Source organism: Pseudophryne corroboree, chromosome 2, assembly GCF_028390025.1.
Source record: "Pseudophryne corroboree isolate aPseCor3 chromosome 2, aPseCor3.hap2, whole genome shotgun sequence".
In the NCBI taxonomy this organism is placed as follows: Eukaryota; Metazoa; Chordata; class Amphibia; order Anura; family Myobatrachidae; genus Pseudophryne; species Pseudophryne corroboree.
In genome coordinates, this window is record NC_086445.1 from 924,520,444 (window position 1) to 924,538,787 (window position 18,344).

An 18,344-nucleotide genomic window follows, 5' to 3' on the forward strand; every position below is an offset into this window, starting at 1 on the left:
ATTAACTAATTCCTCTTTGTTTCTTAGTTGAAGTCATAATGCATTGCATATAATAAATAATTTGATGGCACAGACGTGGTTGTACTATACCTATAGGTTGAAGTAAAACAATTTTAATGGTCTTGGGCTATGTAACTTGACTGCTTGTAAAGTTAAATGCTATTAAAGTGGCTAAGCAATGTATTAGCTTAATTTTAAAAATCACATTTAAATATCAACAATGAGGCAATTATACGTCTTATGGTAAATTTCAGATGATTTGTATAAATTGTGGAAATTAAACATTGAGTTTGATTCAGAAAGGACTGGGCCGCCTTACAAGTATGCGGACCCAGATTACTGCCCAAAACCCTTTTTCTAATCCACCACTGTAACTGAATATCTCATGAGAGGTATGAAAATACTATGCTGGGACAAGCAAAGTGCAAGATGATCCACTCAGACCTGTGCAACTCAGCATCTATTGTGTACCCAGCATCCACTGACTGGAACCTTAGACTTTTCTAATGTTACAATGTTCAGTTAATCCTGTACAGACTGTTTATAACCAGAGTTTTTTTTAATTAGAATATATTACTTATTATAATAAATGGGTACACAGAGCAGAGACTGATTACAATGAGATCATTAAAGCTTTGTAATTGTTTGAAATCCAGCCTCTTTCCAGCCGTGTAAATCTTAGCTGGTCAATCACTATAAATTGTATCATGTGATCTCTGCTGGAATTCATATTACTATGGTCCTTTGTTGTGTCAAAAATATGGGTTCAAGCAGTGAAAAGACTGGAGAAGTGAACCAGTGGAGAAGTTGCCCATAGCAACCAATCAGCAGTTACCTATCAGTTTATATGGTGTACTTGATAAATGCTTCATCAAAGGTGATTGGTGCATTTGTAACACTTTTTCTTAAAGCCCAAATAATGAGTTTTACCACATAAGGGGAGAGTAACCAAAGCTTGACCAAAGATGAAGTGGAGGAGATAAATGAGTGGTGGATGCCTTGGGGTGCCACGTGATTGGAGGTGGCACAGCATGCTCCTGTCAGGATCCAGGACTATTTCATGCATGCATTAGTGTTCTCTGAAGCTTACCTCCTGATCTGCAGGGATTTCTCTCAGTCCAGCAAGTGCCATGCAGTCTCAACTGCCAGCTGCAGCATGTGTCGTGTTGCTCACTTTTAATTAAACCACCTGTGACAGAATTCCTCTGTGTGAGAGCTGGCAGATCCTGTCAACAGCATTTAGGTCTCTCTGTGCATAGGGGGTCATCCGACCCGTTTGCCCGCTGCGGTGCGAACGGGTCAGAAATGCGCACATGCGCCGTTGCCCAGCGACAGCCGTTGCTGGGCAACGACCAGTAGAAAGTGATCGCTAGCACGATCGCAAGAAGATTGACAGCGGGTAGACGTTCCGGGGCGGATACTCACCATTTTCCGGGCGTGGAGATCCGAATGCAGGCGTTCGGAGGCGGTTGTCTGATGTCAATTCCGGGACCTTCATCGCTGGTAAGTAACTGCAGGGCGAGTCTTGTTCTGCACAAAACTTTGTTCTTAGCATAGCAGGGCTGCACAAGCGATCGCAGCCCTGCTATGCTAAAATACACTCCCCCATAGGTGGCGTCTAGTTGATCGCACGAGCAGCAAACAGTTGCTACATGCAATCAACTCGTAATGACCCCCATAGGGCCTAATTCAGAGTTGATCGCAGCAGCAAATTTGTTAGCAGTTGGGCAAAACCATGGGGATCATTCCGACCCAATTGCTCGATGCGGTTTCTCGCAGCGCAGCAATCAGGTCAGAACTGCGCCGTCATTTCCTAGCGATCGCCTCTGAGGCAGAAGTGGTCGCTGGGCGGGAGGGGGCCGGACCATTGGGGGGGCGAGAAGCTCCCGGCCAGCACGCTAAAGCTGCGCTGGTCGGGAGCTAATATTGCGATGCCTTTGCACATCTGCAGGGGGGGAAGGAACTGACATGCGGGGCGGACTAGCCCTGTGCTTGGCGTCCCCTGCATGTCAGTGTGAATGGTCGTAGCTGTGCTAAATTTAGCACAGCTACGATCAACTGGGAAAGACCCCCTATGTGCAGTGCAGGTGAGGCAGATATAACATGTGCAGAGAGAGTTAGATTTGGGTGTGGTGTGTTCAATCTGCAATCTAAATTGCAGTGTAAAAATAAAACAGCCAGTATTTACCTTACACAGAAACAAAATAACCCACCCAAATCTAACTCTCTCTGCACATGTTATATCTGCCTCTCCTACAGTGCACATGGTTTTGCCCAACTGCTAACAAAATTGCTGCTGCGATCAACTCTGAATTGCCCCCATTGTTTCCAGCAGTCATGTTCCCTGGTCAGCTGACCGGACTGTTTACCAATAGGAGTGCTAGTATCCTCAGCTGACTAATTCCTCCAATGGCAGCTTACCTAATGGTATAAATCTGATCTCCAAGAACAGGAAGGGGCCTGTTCAACTTTGTCTTCCTGCAGTGTATGCTGCTGGGAGTTGCTGCTCTAGGTTCCAGGCTTTACTCTGTCTCCACGTGTTTCCCAGAGCATTCCTACGTGTTTATTACTTCTCTGCGAGTTCTCCAGTGCCAATTACCAGGGTGTGTCTTCCTACTGGACAGGATGGCACTCGCCAGGGGCGCCAGTCGAGGAGGGGCGCCATCAGTAGCGGATCTTGCTATGGGCACATGGAATTTTTGCCCGGGGTGCCGCCTTCCCATTCGGAGGGCGCTGCTGTTGCAAGATCTGCTACTGGTGGTGCCCCCCGGTGCTATGCTGTCACTGCTGTGCGGTGCGCGATGACATAATCGCGCACTGCACGGCATTGTGGGACCGGCACATAGACGCTAGGGGTCATAATTGACCTCTAGTGTCTATGATGTGCTATGGGAGGTACAGCATGACGTTTCTCCCATAGATCCGAGGAGGAGCGGCGCTGGCGGCCGGAGACGGAGGTCAGCAGCGGTCGGGAATTCGGGAGCGGGGATGGTGAGTATTCATTTATTAATTTTTGTTTTATTTTTTGTAAGCGGCACAACTCTGCTGGGGGCACAACTCTTCTGGGGGCAAAAACAGGGGCACAACTCTACAGGTGGCATAACTGACCATGCCCCTTTACGAAGCCACACCCCTATTTTCGCTCAGGGTGCCACAAGGGCTAGAATCGGCCCCTGGGTGCCATCCAGAGGTGCCACCCGCGGGTAGTAGGTACTGTAGATTCACTTTTAGGGTCAGCAGCTATCCCCCCACCCCTGTGTAGTTCCTTACCAGCATGGATGCCCAGTAACGAATACAACATGCAACAGCGGCTGCTGGGAGGTGTAGTTTATAGTATGTAGAGTTTCTTGTCTGTATTGTGGTGTGGTGCTGGACCCCGGCGCCAATTACAGTGGCTGTTGCTGCATTCTTTGATCATTAATGGGCATCCCTGCTGTTGAGGAACTACATGGGGGTGGGGGAATAGCTGCCGCCTCTAAAAGTGAAGCTACCTAAAAGTGCTGCCTTTAATAGTAAAATCAACCTGGGGGCATACGTGTGTCTGGCTGCTAATTGTGTGTGTGTATGTGTAGGGGCTGTGATTATATATTTATAGTTATAAAATTGTTAGGCCATGCCCACTTTCCCAGGAGCGTGCACGCCTTCCCATATATATGGGCACTACTGTGTGGCATAATGTGTATAAGGGGTAGTACTCAGTGGCGTATCTATAATGGGCGCAGTGTGTGCGGTGCACACGGGCCCCTGAGTCCAGGGGGGCCCACACCGCACACACTGCACCCATTTCTCCTATACTTACTTTTCCAGAGTCCATCGCTGACCGTGTGTGAGCCCCTCCTCTCCTGCATCTGTCACCACCGCTGCTAGCGAACTGAGCACTAGAGACTCTGGCACAGTGCCAGAGCCTACAGCGCATGCGTAGGACTTCAAAAAAATGGCGCGGTGGCCATTTTTCAGGAGTCCTGTGCATGCGCTGTAGACTCTGGCACTGTGCCAGAGTCTACAGCACTCAGAGCGCTAGCGGCAGCGGTGACTGCTACGAGAAAGGAGGTGCCCACACATGGAGTCTGCACATGGGTCTCCTCCTCTCTAGAGGCGCCCCTGGTACTACTGTGTAGCATAACGTGAGTAATGTACTGTACATTACTGTGCTGTGTAATGTGAGTAATGCACACTATTGTGGTGTCGTTTGAATTGGGGTACTATTGAGTGGCCACGCCACTTTTTTTGGCACACATACCGTCCCTATTTCAATTATGGGGGGGGGGCACCAGTCCTTTACTTTGCCAGGGGCGCTCGGATTCCTAAATACACCCCTGCTGATTACCACCAAATTTCTCTATGTGTTCTCCAATGCAGATTACCATCGGTATTCTCTACGTGTTCTTCAGTGCAGATTACCATCGGACTTCTTTACGTGTTCTCCAGTGCGGTATCTAGCACTGTGGGGGCATTTATGTATCTAGCACTGTGGGGGCATATCTGCACTGTGGGGGCATTTATGTATCTGGAACTGTGGGGGCATTTATGTATCTGGCACTGTGGGGGCATTTATGTATCTGGCACTGTGGGGGCATATCTGCACTGTGGGGGCATTTATGTATCTGGCACTGCTGGGGGGCATGTCACGTGTATCTGGCACTGCTGGGGGGCATGTCACGTGTAGCTGGCACTGCTGGGGGGCATGTCACGTGTAGATGGCACTGCTGGGGAGCATGTCACGTGTAGATGGCACTGCTGGGGAGCATGTCACGTGTAGCTGGCACTGCTGGGGAGCATGTCACGTGTAGCTGGCACTGCTGCGGGGCATGTCACGTGTAGCTGGCACTGCTGCGGGGCATGTCACGTGTAGCTGGCACTGCTGGGGGGCATATCATGTATATCTGGCACTGCTCATTATGTGTATCTGGCACTATACTGGAAACATTATGTGTATCTGACACTATACTGGAGACATTGTGTGTAAGGCTGCTAATTGTGTGCGTAGAGGGGGTGTGAAAATATATTTATAGTTTGATGATATGAAGTTATGATGCCACGCCCACTTTCCCAGGAGGTTACGCCCACTTTTCCAGGAGCGCGCGTGCCTTCGGCGCGCGCGTAAAGGGGGGGGGGTGCGCTTTTAAATTTTCTCGCTCAGGGTGCTAGTAGGCCTGGAGCCGGCCCTGCCAGTGCCGACTATCATCGGACATCTCTACGTGTTCTCCAGTGCCAATTAGCATCGGACATCTCCAAGTGTCTCAAGTTCACCTATTCACAAGTACTGTGTGCCATCGGTCAAGCTTCATTAATTTCTTCAAGTATCTCAAGTCCACCTATTCTTAAGTACCATGTGTCAGTAGTCAATTGTCATTAATTTCTTCAAGTATTTCAAGCTCACCAGTTCCCAATCGCTGAGTGTCCTAGGTTGGACATCATTGTTTTCTCTAGCGTATTTTCTAGTACTCCAGTTTCCAAGTGTGGTGTGCTTCAATCTCTTCAGAGACTCTCTTATTATTCAGTCTGCCGCTAGTTAATTCTTTTAAGATTCCTCAGCTATTTCCTATTACCTATCCAGGGGGTCGCGACCTGCCTATCGGAAGCAGCGAAACCCAAATCGCCAATGGAGGGGGTCACTGGTGAAAACCTTCCAGTGGGTTAGACTCAGCGCCTCTGGAAGGTCTCGCCAACACTCGGTTATAGCAATACACAAGAAAGTCTTATATTGGTCCTAGTTTAGTGTGGCAGTCTGATTACGTAAACGCACCCAGAAACCATCAGCTGAGTACACAGGGACCCAGGACGTGAAAGCTCCACTGCATAAGAGCGCTGTTAGGCCACTGGCCAGATGAGGTCAGGTGATGCTTTTTCTTGTCATTACCACTGCTTTTTTACAGCAATAGGCTGTAAATTGTGGTGCAGTAGGTGAAGGTTGGAGATGTTTTGGAAGTCTGAGGCATCAGGACCTGCCCCGACATGAAGGTGGCAAAGGGTGTGTCACACTCTGGACTTTTTAAACCACTTTCTTACCTACAGTATGCGATGTCCAGAGGCGTAACTAAGGGGGGTTGAGCAGGGCACGTGGCAGGCCCAGCAGAAGGGGGTGCTGCCGGCCAGGGCATCGTACCTGCTCGCCTGCCCGGCTCCATTAATGTGCTGTTGCTGCTGCCGGGTGCCTGCTGTGTGATAACGAGCAGCAGAGAGTAACCTGCTGACAGTGGGGGTCAAAGGAGCATGTGCTGAGCCCAGATTGGTGGAGCCCAGCACATGCTCATCTGACCCGATTAGGTGGCGGGGCTACATCTGCATCTTCTACAGCTCTTCTCCTGGGCCCTGGCTGGCAGCGTGGAAGAGGAGGGAGCAGCTGCTGGAGGCTACAAGTCATCAAAGGTGAGGGCACGTGTGTGTGTGTGTGTGTGTGTGTGTGTGTGTGTGTGTGTGTGTGTGTGTGTGTGTGTGACCCTGACTGCATGTGTCTCCATGTCCCTCTCCCCCCACCAGTTTGTGTCTCCATGTCCCCCACCCCCCCATCAGCAGTGTGTGTCTCCATGTCCCCCTCCCCCCACCAGTGTGTGTCTCCATGTCCCCCTCCCACCAGTGAGCGTCTGCATGCCCCCCTCCCCCCACCAGTCTGTCTACAGCCCCCCACCTCCCCATCAGCAGTGTGTGTGTCTCCATGTCTCTCTTCCCCCACCATTGTGTGTCCATGTCCTCCTCCCCCATCAGCAGTGTGTCTCCATGCCCCCCTATCCCCCATCAGCAGTTTGTGTGTGTTTCCATGTTCCCATCCCTCCACCAGTGTGTCTCCATATACCTCTACCCCCCATCAGCAGTGTGTGTGTCTCCATGTTCCCATCCCTTCGCCAGTGTTTCTCCATGCCCGACCAGCAGTGGGTGAATCCATGCCCCCCTCCCCCTCCAGTTTGTGTCTCTATGCCCTACACCCCCCCCCCCCACCAGTGTGCTCCATGCTCCCTCCCCGCCAGCAGTGTATCTCCATTCAACATCGCAGGGCGATGTTAGTCGCATATGTTAGTACATCGCTGCGGTAGGCTGCGATTGGTGGCAATGTATATTAATACATCCCACCCTCTCTGTCAGAATACCAGCACAGGGTGCTCAGGTGCAGTGCAGTGTCCCTGACAACAGCAGCATGGGCTCTCAGCGCATGGGACACACACAGAGACACAGAGTGCGATGGCGTGTGCTGAATGATGACGAAGGGGGGGGGGGTGATAGTGTCCTGAGAGATGTCGCAGGAGGAGGTGATGGTGTGGCTGAGAGATGATGGTGTGACTGAGAGATGACACGAGAGGGAGGTGATGGTGTGGCTGAGAGACTCAGGGTGCAGGATGTGACACAGGGGGCAGAATGTGACACAGGGGACAGTAAGTGAGTCTTGTTGAACATCTGTTGCATGATGCTGAACTTGTTAATATTCCTACACAAACAGGCATCTTCTGGAAGATGGGATCTCCTACATGAATAGTGATTACCGACTGAAGACGCCGTCTGCCTCAGAGGATACAGTTCTTCAGAAGTTCCATATTGTGAGAAACCATCATACAGGTAAGGTGCATGCTGAATTGAAAAGAATGTTCCCAGTGGGACGTGAAACAGGTGGCGTGTCATGTTGTCACGCCCCATTTTCGGTGACCACGCCCTTCTGGTATGGGACCACGCCCATTTTTCCATCACGCACCACAGGTGTGCACACACAATTTGTTCTCAGGCTTTTTTTTTTTTTTTAGGTGGGGCAGGGTGGCGCCATTCCTAATTTTGCCCTGGGCTACAAAAACCTTAGTTACACCTCTGGCGATGTCTATCCTGGCTAGCACAGAGGTCCGTGCACGCTGTTTCCACACATCGCTCCCAGAGGTCTGCCGGCACTGGTCCTGCATGGAGACTCCTGTAGCAGCCGCTGTAACTGTGCATAGCGCTTCACAGCACTGTCTTCCATTGTTTCAGTGTTCATTCTACATTATGCTCACTTCCTGGAGGTTCTCCAAGTCCAGACCTGGGCGCTGATATCTTGGATTTCATCAGCTGATCCTCCATGTCCCAATCCTGGAGCTCCTTTCGTCAGCTGACCTCAGCATCCAATGAATCTGCACTATAAGGTATAAAGGGAACTTCCTGGGATTACCAATTCGCTAGTACCACAGTCTTTTCTCAGGAAGTAACAGCTCTGAGCTGAGCTCCTCTGTTCTAATGACTTTGCTCTGATCCAGTTCTAGTCTGGTGATTACTAAGTACACTGCATTATCTTAAAGGACTCTCCAGTGTTAAGATTCCGGATCCAGCCTGGTTAGCACTCCAGTCTGTTCTGGTTCCATTCCGGTCTCCATTGCTATATGAACTATTTATTTTCTTTGCGGACTCTCCAGTGTCAAGATTCCGGATCCAGCCAAGTCAGCACTTCGGTCCAGTCCGGTTCCATTCCGGTCACCATCCCGGTTCCATTCCGGGTCCATTTCGGACACCGTTTTAGTTGTTAACCTGGTATCTTTATTTCCACATACAAAATGTACAGTGATCCACAAACTCTATTCAATTGTCTATTCTTTAATAAGGTTTTCTCCATGTTATAGCTGTCTTTGGGCTTCTCACTGCTAAACATCAACGATTCTTCTACTTACATGTACCAAGTTCCATGTTCAATACCTGGTTAAGGCCTCCTCGCTTCATTCACATTCCTTCTGTGCTAGCTTCACCCTCAAATGCCTGCCCTAGCTAAACCCAACCCCCATGCGTGACAGGGTGGAAGTGATGTGATGGGGAACTACCAATAATGTTGTGCCTAGTGACGGCTTGATGCCTAAATTCGTCCCTGGATAAAATACTAACCAATCAGCTTCTGTAATTTTATTGGCTGCATTTGAAAATGAAAGTTAAAAGCTAATTGGTTGATACTTTGGGTTGAATATACTAAAGCAATGGGGGTAATTCCAAGTTGATCGCAGCAGGAAATTTTTTAGCAGTTGGGCAAAACCATGTGCACTGCAGGGGAGGCAGATATAACATTTGCAGAGAGAGTTAGATTTGGGTGTGGTGTGTTCAATCTGCAATCTAATTTGCAGTGTAAAAATAAAGCAGCCAGTAGAAATAAAATAACCGACCCAAATCTAACTCTTTCTGCAAATGTTATATCTGCCTCCCCTGCAGTGCACATGATTTTGCCCAACTGCTAAAAAATTTCCTGCTGCGATCAACTTGGAATTACCCCCAATATGCAGTCAAAACTCTGGAAACTGCTGTTTTTTGAGGTTTCACCACATTTTCCATATATCAAGTTCTGGAAAGCAAACCTTTCCAAAGCTTGTACCTGATAGGTAACACATTCTATAGATTACATTACCTATAGAAGCCTATAGGCTTCTTTTCACATAATTCCCACAGAGGGATCCTCCCAGTGTCCCCTGCGGCTCGTACATGCACTGGGCGATGGCTATGCATGTGCAAAAGAATTCCCAGGTGATAAATCCGGAAGTCCTCATATCACAATAGACAGCTCTTATCAGACAGCTGTCCTTTGAGTGTGTACTCGCAAATCTACATGCATATAATTAATTGCATCATGTCACGCCTGAGGTCTGACCAGTAGAGATCTCGGCCCTCATTCCGAGTTGAACGACGCTCGCTGACGTTTTTCACAGCGCAGCGATGAGGTTACTACTGCGCATGCACCGTAATGCGCACATGCGTCGTACGGGTACAAACCGCATTGTTGCTGTGTAATGCTTCTAGCGACTAATTCATTCGCACAACCGATCGCAAGGAGATTGACAGAAAGAGGGTGTTTGTGGGTGTCAACTGACCGTTATCTGGGAGTGGTAGGGAAAATGCAGGCGTGTCCAGGCGTTTGCAGGGCGGGTGTCTGACGTCAATTCCGGGACTGGACAGGCTGAAGTGATCGCAAGGGCTGAGTAAGTCCAGAGCTACTCAGAAACTGCAAAAAACTTTTTCGTCCCACTTGGCTGCACAAGCATTCGCACACTTGCAAAGTGAAAATACACTCCCCTAGAGGCGGCGACTATCTGATCGCAGCACAGCAAAAAATAGCTAGCGAGCGATCAACTCGGAATGAGGGCCCTCATGCGTAGGGGCTGACTGGTATGTGAACCTGGGAGCTTTGATTAAGTTCTTGTACATTAACCAGGATGTGGTTGGGCAGTACGGATGGTGTAATGGTTAACATTACTGCCTCACAGCACTGAGGTCATGGGTTCGATTCCCACCATGGCCCTAACTGTGGTTACTGACCACTGGAGGGGAGATGGATACCGATGATACTGGATATTGGTGCGGAGCACCACTGTAGCTTCAGATCGATGGCGAAACACAGATGGAGCTGGAGATCAATGGCGGAACACCGATGGAGCTGAGTTTCGATGGCGGAACACCGATGGAGCTGAGTTTCGGTGGTGGAACACCAATGGAGCTAAGTTTCGATGGCGGAACACCGATGGAGCTGAGTTTCGAGGGTGGAACACCGATGGAGCTGAGTATCTATGGCGGGACACCGATGGAGCTGAGTATCGATAGCGGGACATCAATGGAGCTGAGAATCGATGGCGGAATACAGATGAGCCAAGCAGAGCTGCAAGCTCGATGGAACTCAGGTCTCTGGACAGAGTGGAATCTCCTGGAGCAAGGTAACCTGGAAGCAGCTGAGAGCAAACAACCATTCAGGGCAGTGGCGTAACTAGAAATTTATCTCCCCCAAGCCAAAAAATTCTTCGGCGCCCCCCCCCCCCCCCATCCCCCATAATTGGGAGCAATAAAGGGGTAAATATGCGCGCGCCGTCGGCGCACGCTGCAAAAAGGGGGCGTGGCTTCGTTTGAATGGGCGTGGCTTCATTGGAATGGGCGTGGCATTGCAGGAAAAGACTACCTTATACCCCAGTTTTGCAACCTGCACGCCCAGACGTTAGCCACCACAGGAAAGAAAAATAATCCTGATTCATGCCCCTTACATTATTTGTCATTTTTCCTCCTTATAGTAATGCCCAGTATACATTATTCCACATACTGCAATGGCCCTTAGACATTATGCCGCACACAATAATGCACATGACACAATGGCCCTCATTCCGAGTTGATCGGTCGCAAGGCGAATTTAGCAGAGTTACACACGCTAAGCCTACGCCTACTGGGAGTGTATCTTAGCTTCTTAAAATTGCGACCGATGTATTCGCAATATTGCGATTACAAACTACTTTGCAGTTTCTGAGTAACTTCAACCTTACTCTGCCTGTGCGATCAGTTCAGTGCTTGTCGTTCCTGGTTTGACATCACAAACACACCCAGCGTTCGCTCAGACACTCCCCCGTTTCTCCAGCCACTCCTGCGTTTTTTCCGGAAACGGTAGCGTTTTCATCCACACGCCCATAAAACGCTGTGTTTCCGCCCAGTAACACCCATTTCCTGTCAATCACATTACGATCGCCGGACCGATGAAAAAGCCGTGAGTAAAAATACTATCTTCATTGTTAAATTACTTGGCGCAGTCGCAGTGCGAATATTGCGCATGCGTACTAAGCGGATTTTCATTGCGATGCGATGAAAAATACCGAGCGAACGACTCGGAATGAGGGCCAATATGCACACACCATAATGCCCCCGACACATTATGCCACACACTATAATGCCTGTGACACATTATGACAGGAATCGCAATGCCCGTTATACATTATGACACACACTGCAATGTCCGTGATACATTATACCACACACTGCAATGCCCGATACATTATAGCACATACAATGCCTGTGACACATTATGCCACACACTGCAATGACCTTGAGACATTATACCACAATGTCCGTGATATAGTATACCATACACCGTAATGCCTGTGACACATATCGCAATGCCCGTTATACCCTATGCCACACACCGCAATGCCCGTTATATATTATGCCACACTGCAATGACCCTGAGACATTATACCACATACCACAATGCCCGTGATATAGTATACCACACACCGTAATGCCTGACACATTATGACACACACCGCAATGTCCGTGATACATTATGCCACACACTGCAATGACCCTGAGACATTATACCACATATCACAATGCCCGCGATATAGTATACCATACACCGTAATGCCTGTGACACATTATGACACACACCGCAATGTCCGTGATACATTATGCCACACACCGTAATGCCCATTACACATTAAGTCCTACAGTAAGGCTTCTAATTACTTTTCAATTACCTGCTCGTTGTCAGGGGTTTCATGCACTGGGTGTCATGCTCGTTGCCAGGGGTTTCATGCTCTTGGTTCCATGCACGGTGCCAGGGGTTTTCATGCTCAGGGTGTCATGCTCGTTGCCAGGGGTTTCATGCACTGGGTGTCATGCTCGTTGCCAAGGGTTTCATGCACTGGGTGTCATGCTCGTTGCCAGGGGTTTCATGCACTGGGTGTCATGCTCGTTGCAAGGAGGTAGTCCTTGTTGCTAGGGCTGTGCTCCCAGTGCCACATATGTCCCCAGTGCCAGATATTCCCCCACGGTGCCAGGTACTCACATGCCCCCAGTGCCAAATATAGCCCCCCCCCCATGTGCCAGGTACACATATACCCCCCCAGTGCCACATATGCCCCCAGTGCCAGATATTCCCCCACAGTGCCACATATGCCCCCAGTGCCAGATATCCCCCCCCCAGTGCTATATATGGCCCCAGTGCCAGATATTCCCCCCCAGTGCCACATATGCCCCCAGTGCCACATATTCCCCCCCCCCAGTGCCATATATGCCCCCAGTGCCAGATATTCCCCCCCAGTGCCACATATGCCCCAGTGCCAGATATTCCCCCCCCCCTGCCACATATGTCCCCAGTGCCAGATATTCCCCCCAGTGCCAGATATTAACCCCCCCCCTCCCTGCCAAATTTGCCCCCAGTGCCAGATATTCCCCCCAGTGCCATATATGCCCCCAGTGCCACATATGCCCCAGTGCCAGATATTCCCCCCCCCCCCTGCCACATATGTCCCCAGTGCCAGATATTCCCCCCAGTGCCATATATGTCCCCAGTGCCAGATATTAACACCCCCCCCTCCTTGCCAAATTTGCCCCCAGTGCCAGATATGCCCCCTCAGTGCGTCCCCCCCCCCGCTTCCTCCGCCGCCGCCGCTCCCCTGCTGTTAGGAGGGACACGGAGGGCACAGTGCGCGCCTCTCCTGTGTCCCTCCTGGGTCTCCGGCGGCCTCGGGTCACTGTAATAAAGGAAGTGCTCACGAACGGCACTTCCTTTATGAGACCCGCGGCCGCCGGAGACCCAGGAGGGACACAGGGAGGCGTGCGCTGTGCCCTCCGTGTCCCTCCTAACAGCAGGGGAGAGAACGAGACCGCAGACTGACATGCGGACGCTCGTCCGCATGTCAGTCTGCACTAAATCAGTGGCGCCCCCGCAGCCCCTCGCCCCCAAGCCACCGCGAGGACTGCGGGGGCAGTAGTTACGCCACTGATTCAGGGTAGGACAATCATAGCACTGGCGATTAGGCAGTCCTTACCCAGCATTCTTATAGGAATCAGATGGCTGGATCAAACATGGCAGCACCCATGTTTGGTTTAGGAGGGAAAATAAGAATTTACTTACCGATAATTCTATTTCTCATAGTCCGTAGTGGATGCTGGGAACTCCGTAAGGACCATGGGGAATAGCGGCTCCGCAGGAGACTGGGCACAAAAAGTAAAAGCTTTAGACTAGCTGGTGTGCACTGGCTCCTCCCCCTATGACCCTCCTCCAAGCCTCAGTTAAGATACTGTGCCCGGACGAGCGTACATAATAAGGAAGGATCTTGAATCCCGGGTAAGACTCATACCAGCCACACCAATCACACCGTACAACTCGTGATCTGAACCCAGTTAACAGTATGATAACCGTAGGAGCCTCTTAAAAGATGGCTTTCAACAATAAACAACCCGATTTGTTTGTAACCATAACTATATACAAGTATTGCAGACAATCCGCACTTGGGATGGGCGCCCAGCATCCACTACGGACTATGAGAAATAGAATTATCGGTAAGTAAATTCTTATTTTCTCTGACGTCCTAGTGGATGCTGGGAACTCCGTAAGGACCATGGGGATTATACCAAAGCTCCCAAACGGGCGGGAGAGTGCGGATGACTCTGCAGCACCGAATGAGAGAACTCCAGGTCCTCCTCAGCCAGGGTATCAAATTTGTAGAATTTAGCAAACGTGTTTGCCCCTGACCAAGTAGCTGCTCGGCAAAGTTGTAAAGCTGAGACCCCTCGGGCAGCCGCCCAAGAAGAGCCCACCTTCCTTGTGGAATGGGCTTTTACAGATTTTGGCTGTGGCAGGCCTGCCACAGAATGTGCAAGTTGAATTGTACTACAAATCCAACGAGCAATCGTCTGCTTAGAAGCAGGAGCACCCAGCTTGTTGGGTGCATACAGTATAAACAGCGAGTCAGATTTTCTGACTCCAGCCGTCCTGGAAACATATATTTTCAGGGCCCTGACTACGTCCAGCAACTTGGAGTCCTCCAAGTCCCTAGTAGCCACAGGTACCACAATAGGTTGATTCATGTGAAACGCTGAAACCACCTTAGGGAGAAATTGAGGACGAGTCCTCAATTCCGCCCTATCCGAATGAAATATCAGGTAAGGGCTTTTATAGGATAAAGCCGCCAATTCTGATACGCGCCTGGCTGAAGCCAGGGCCAACAGCATTACCACTTTCCATGTGAGATATTTCAAATCCACTGTGGCAAGTGGTTCAAACCAATGTGATTTTAGGAACCCTAAAACTACATTGAGATCCCAAGGTGCCACTGGAGGCACAAAAGGAGGCTGTATATGCAGTACCCCTTTGACAAACGTCTGAACTTCAGGCACTGAAGCCAGTTCTTTCTGGAAGAAGATCGACATGGCCGAAATTTGAACCTTAATGGATCCTAATTTTAGGCCCATAGACAATCCTGCTTGCAGGAAATGTAGGAAACGACCCAGTTGAAATTCCTCCGTAAGGGCCTTCTTGGCCTCACACCACGCAACATATTTTCGCCAAATGCGATGATAATGTTTTGCAGTTACATACTTCCTGGCCTTGATCAGGGTAGGGATGACTTCATCTGGAATGCCTTTTTCCTTCAGGATCCGGCGTTCAACCGCCATGCCGTCAAACGTAGCCGCGGTAAGTCTTGGAACAGACAAGGTCCCTGCTGGAGCAGGTCCTTCCTTAGAGGTAGAGGCCACGGGTCCTCCGTGAGCATCTCTTGCAGCTCCGGGTACCAAGTTCTTCTTGGCCAATCCGGAGCCACGAGTATCGTTCTTACTCCTCTCCTTCTTATGATTCTCAGTACTTTTGGTATGAGAGGAAGAGGAGGGAACACATATACCGACTGGAACACCCACGGAGTTACCAGAGCATCCACCGCTATTGCCTGAGGGTCCCTTGACCTGGCGCAATATCTGTCCAGTTTCTTGTTGAGACGGGACGCCATCATGTCCACCTTTGGTTTTTCCCAACGGTTTACAATCACTTGGAAGACTTCTGGATGAAGTCCCCACTCCCCCGGGTGGAGGTCGTGTCTGCTGAGGAAGTCTGCTTCCCAGTTGTCCACTCCCGGAATGAACACTGCTGACAGTGCTATCACATGATTTTCCGCCCAGCGGAGAATCCTTGCAGCTTCTGCCATTGCCCTCCTGCTTCTTGTGCCGCCCTGTCTGTTTACGTGGGCGACAGCCGTGATGTTGTCCGACTGGATCAATACCGGTTGACCCTGAAGCAGAGGCCTTGCTTGACTTAGGGCATTGTAAATGGCCCTTAGCTCTAGGATATTTATGTGAAGAGACGTTTCCATGCTTGACCACAAGCCCTGGAAATTTCTTCCCTGTGTGACTGCTCCCCAGCCTCTCAGGCTGGCATCCGTGGTTACCAGCATCCAATCCTGAATGCCGAATCTGCGGCCCTCTAGAAGATGAGCCTTCTGTAACCACCACAGGAGAGATACCCTTGTCCTTGGAGATAGGGTTATCCGCTGATGCATCTGAAGATGCGATCCGGACCATTTGTCCAGCAGATCCCACTGAAAAGTTCTTGCATGGAATCTTCCGAATGGAATCGCTTCGTAAGAAGCCACCATTTTTCCCAGGACTCTCGTGCACTGATGCACTGACACTTGTCCTGGTTTTAGGAGGTTCCTGACTAGCTCGGATAACTCCCTGGCCTTCTCCTCCGGGAGAAACACCTTTTTCTGGACTGTGTCCAGAATCATCCCTAGGAACAGTAGACGTGTTGTTGGAATCAGCTGTGATTTTGGGATATTTAGAATCCACCCGTGCTGACGTAGCACTACCTGAGATAGTGCTACTCCGACCTCTAACTGTTCCCTGGACCTTGCCCTTATCAGGAGATCGTCCAAGTAAGGGATAATTAATACGCCTTTTCTTCGAAGAAGAATCATCATTTCGGCCATTACCTTGGTAAAGACCCGGGGTGCCGTGGACAATCCAAACGGCAGCGTCTGAAACTGATAATGACAGTTTTGTATCACAAACCTGAGGTACCCTTGGTGAGAAGGGTAGATTGGGACATGGAGATAAGCATCCTTGATGTCTAGAGATACCATATAGTCCCCTTCTTCCAGGTTCGCTATCACTGCTCTGAGTGACTCCATCTTGAATTTGAACCTTTTTATGTAAGTGTTCAAAGATTTTAGATTTAAAATTGGTCTCACCGAGCCGTCCGGCTTCGGTACCACAAACAGCGTGGAATAATACCCCTTTCCCTGTTGTAGGAGGGGTACCTTGATTATCACCTGCTGGGAATACAGCTTGTGAATAGCTTCCAATACTGCCTCCCTGTCGGAGGGAGACGTTGGTAGAGCAGACTTCAGGAACCGGCGAGGGGGAGACGTCTCGAATTCCAATTTGTACCCCTGTGATACTACCTGCAGGATCCAGGGGTCCACTTGCGAGTGAGCCCACTGCGCGCTGAAATTCTTGAGACGGCCCCCCACCGTGCCCGAGTCTGCTTGCAGAGCCCCAGCGTCATGCTGAGGACTTGGCAGAAGCGGGGGAGGGCTTCTGCTCCTGGGAAGAGGCTGCATGGTGCAGTCTTTTTCCCCTTCCTCTGCCCCGGGGCAGGAACGAGCGGCCTTTTTCCCTCTTGCCCTTATAGGGACGAAAGGACTGGGTTTGAAAAGACGGTGTCTTTTTCTGCTGAGAGGTGACCTGGGGTAAAAAGGTGGATTTTCCAGCCGTTGCTGTGGCCACCAGGTCCGATAGACCGACCCCAAATAACTCCTCCCCTTTATACGGCAATACTTCCATATGTCGTTTGGAATCCGCATCACCTGACCACTGTCGCGTCCATAACGTTCTTCTGGCAGAAATGGACATCGCACTTACTCTAGATGCCAGGGTGCTCTATAGTTAATAATATACTGTCCCTATCCAGGGTATCAATATTTTCAGTCAGGGAATCCGACCAAGCCACTCCAGCGCTGCACATCCAGGCTGAGGCGATCGCTGGTCGCAGTATAACACCGATATGTGTGTATATACCTTTTAAGATATTTTCCAGCCTTCTATCAGCTGGTTCCTTGAGAGCGGCCGTATCAGGAGACGGTAACGCCACTTGTTTTGATAAGCGTGTGAGCGCCTTATCTACCCTAGGGGGTGTTTCCCAACGTGCCCTAACCTCTGGCGGGAAAGGGTATAGTGCCAATAATTTATTAGAAATCAGCAGTTTTTTATCGGGGGAAACCCACGCTTTATCACACACCTCATTTAATTCATCTGACTCAGGAAAAACCACTGGTAGTTTTTTCACACCCCACATAATACCCTTTTTTGTGGTACTTGTAGTGTCAGAAATGTTCAAAGCCTCCTTCATTGCCGTGATCATGTAACGTGTGGCCCTACTGGACATTACGTTTGTCTCGTCACCGTCGACACTGGATTCAGTATCCGTGTCAGGGTCTGTGTCGACCATCTGAGGTAACGGGCGTTTTAGCGCCCCTGACGGTGTCTGAGACGCCTGAACAGGCACTAATTGATTTGTCGGCTGTCTCATGTCGTCAACAGTTTTTTGCAAAGTGCTGACATTGTCACGTAATTCTTTAATTACTACCATCCAGTCAGGTGTCGACTCCCTAGGGGGTGACATCACTAACACAGGCAATTGCTCTGCTTCCACATCATTTTCCTCCTCATACATGTCGACACAATCGTACCGACACCCAGCACACACACAGGGAATGCTCTGATAGAGGACAGGACCCCACTAGCCCTTTGGGGAGACAGAGGGAGAGTTTGCCAGCACACACCAGAGTGCTATATATATACAGGGATAACCTTATATAAGTGTTACTCCC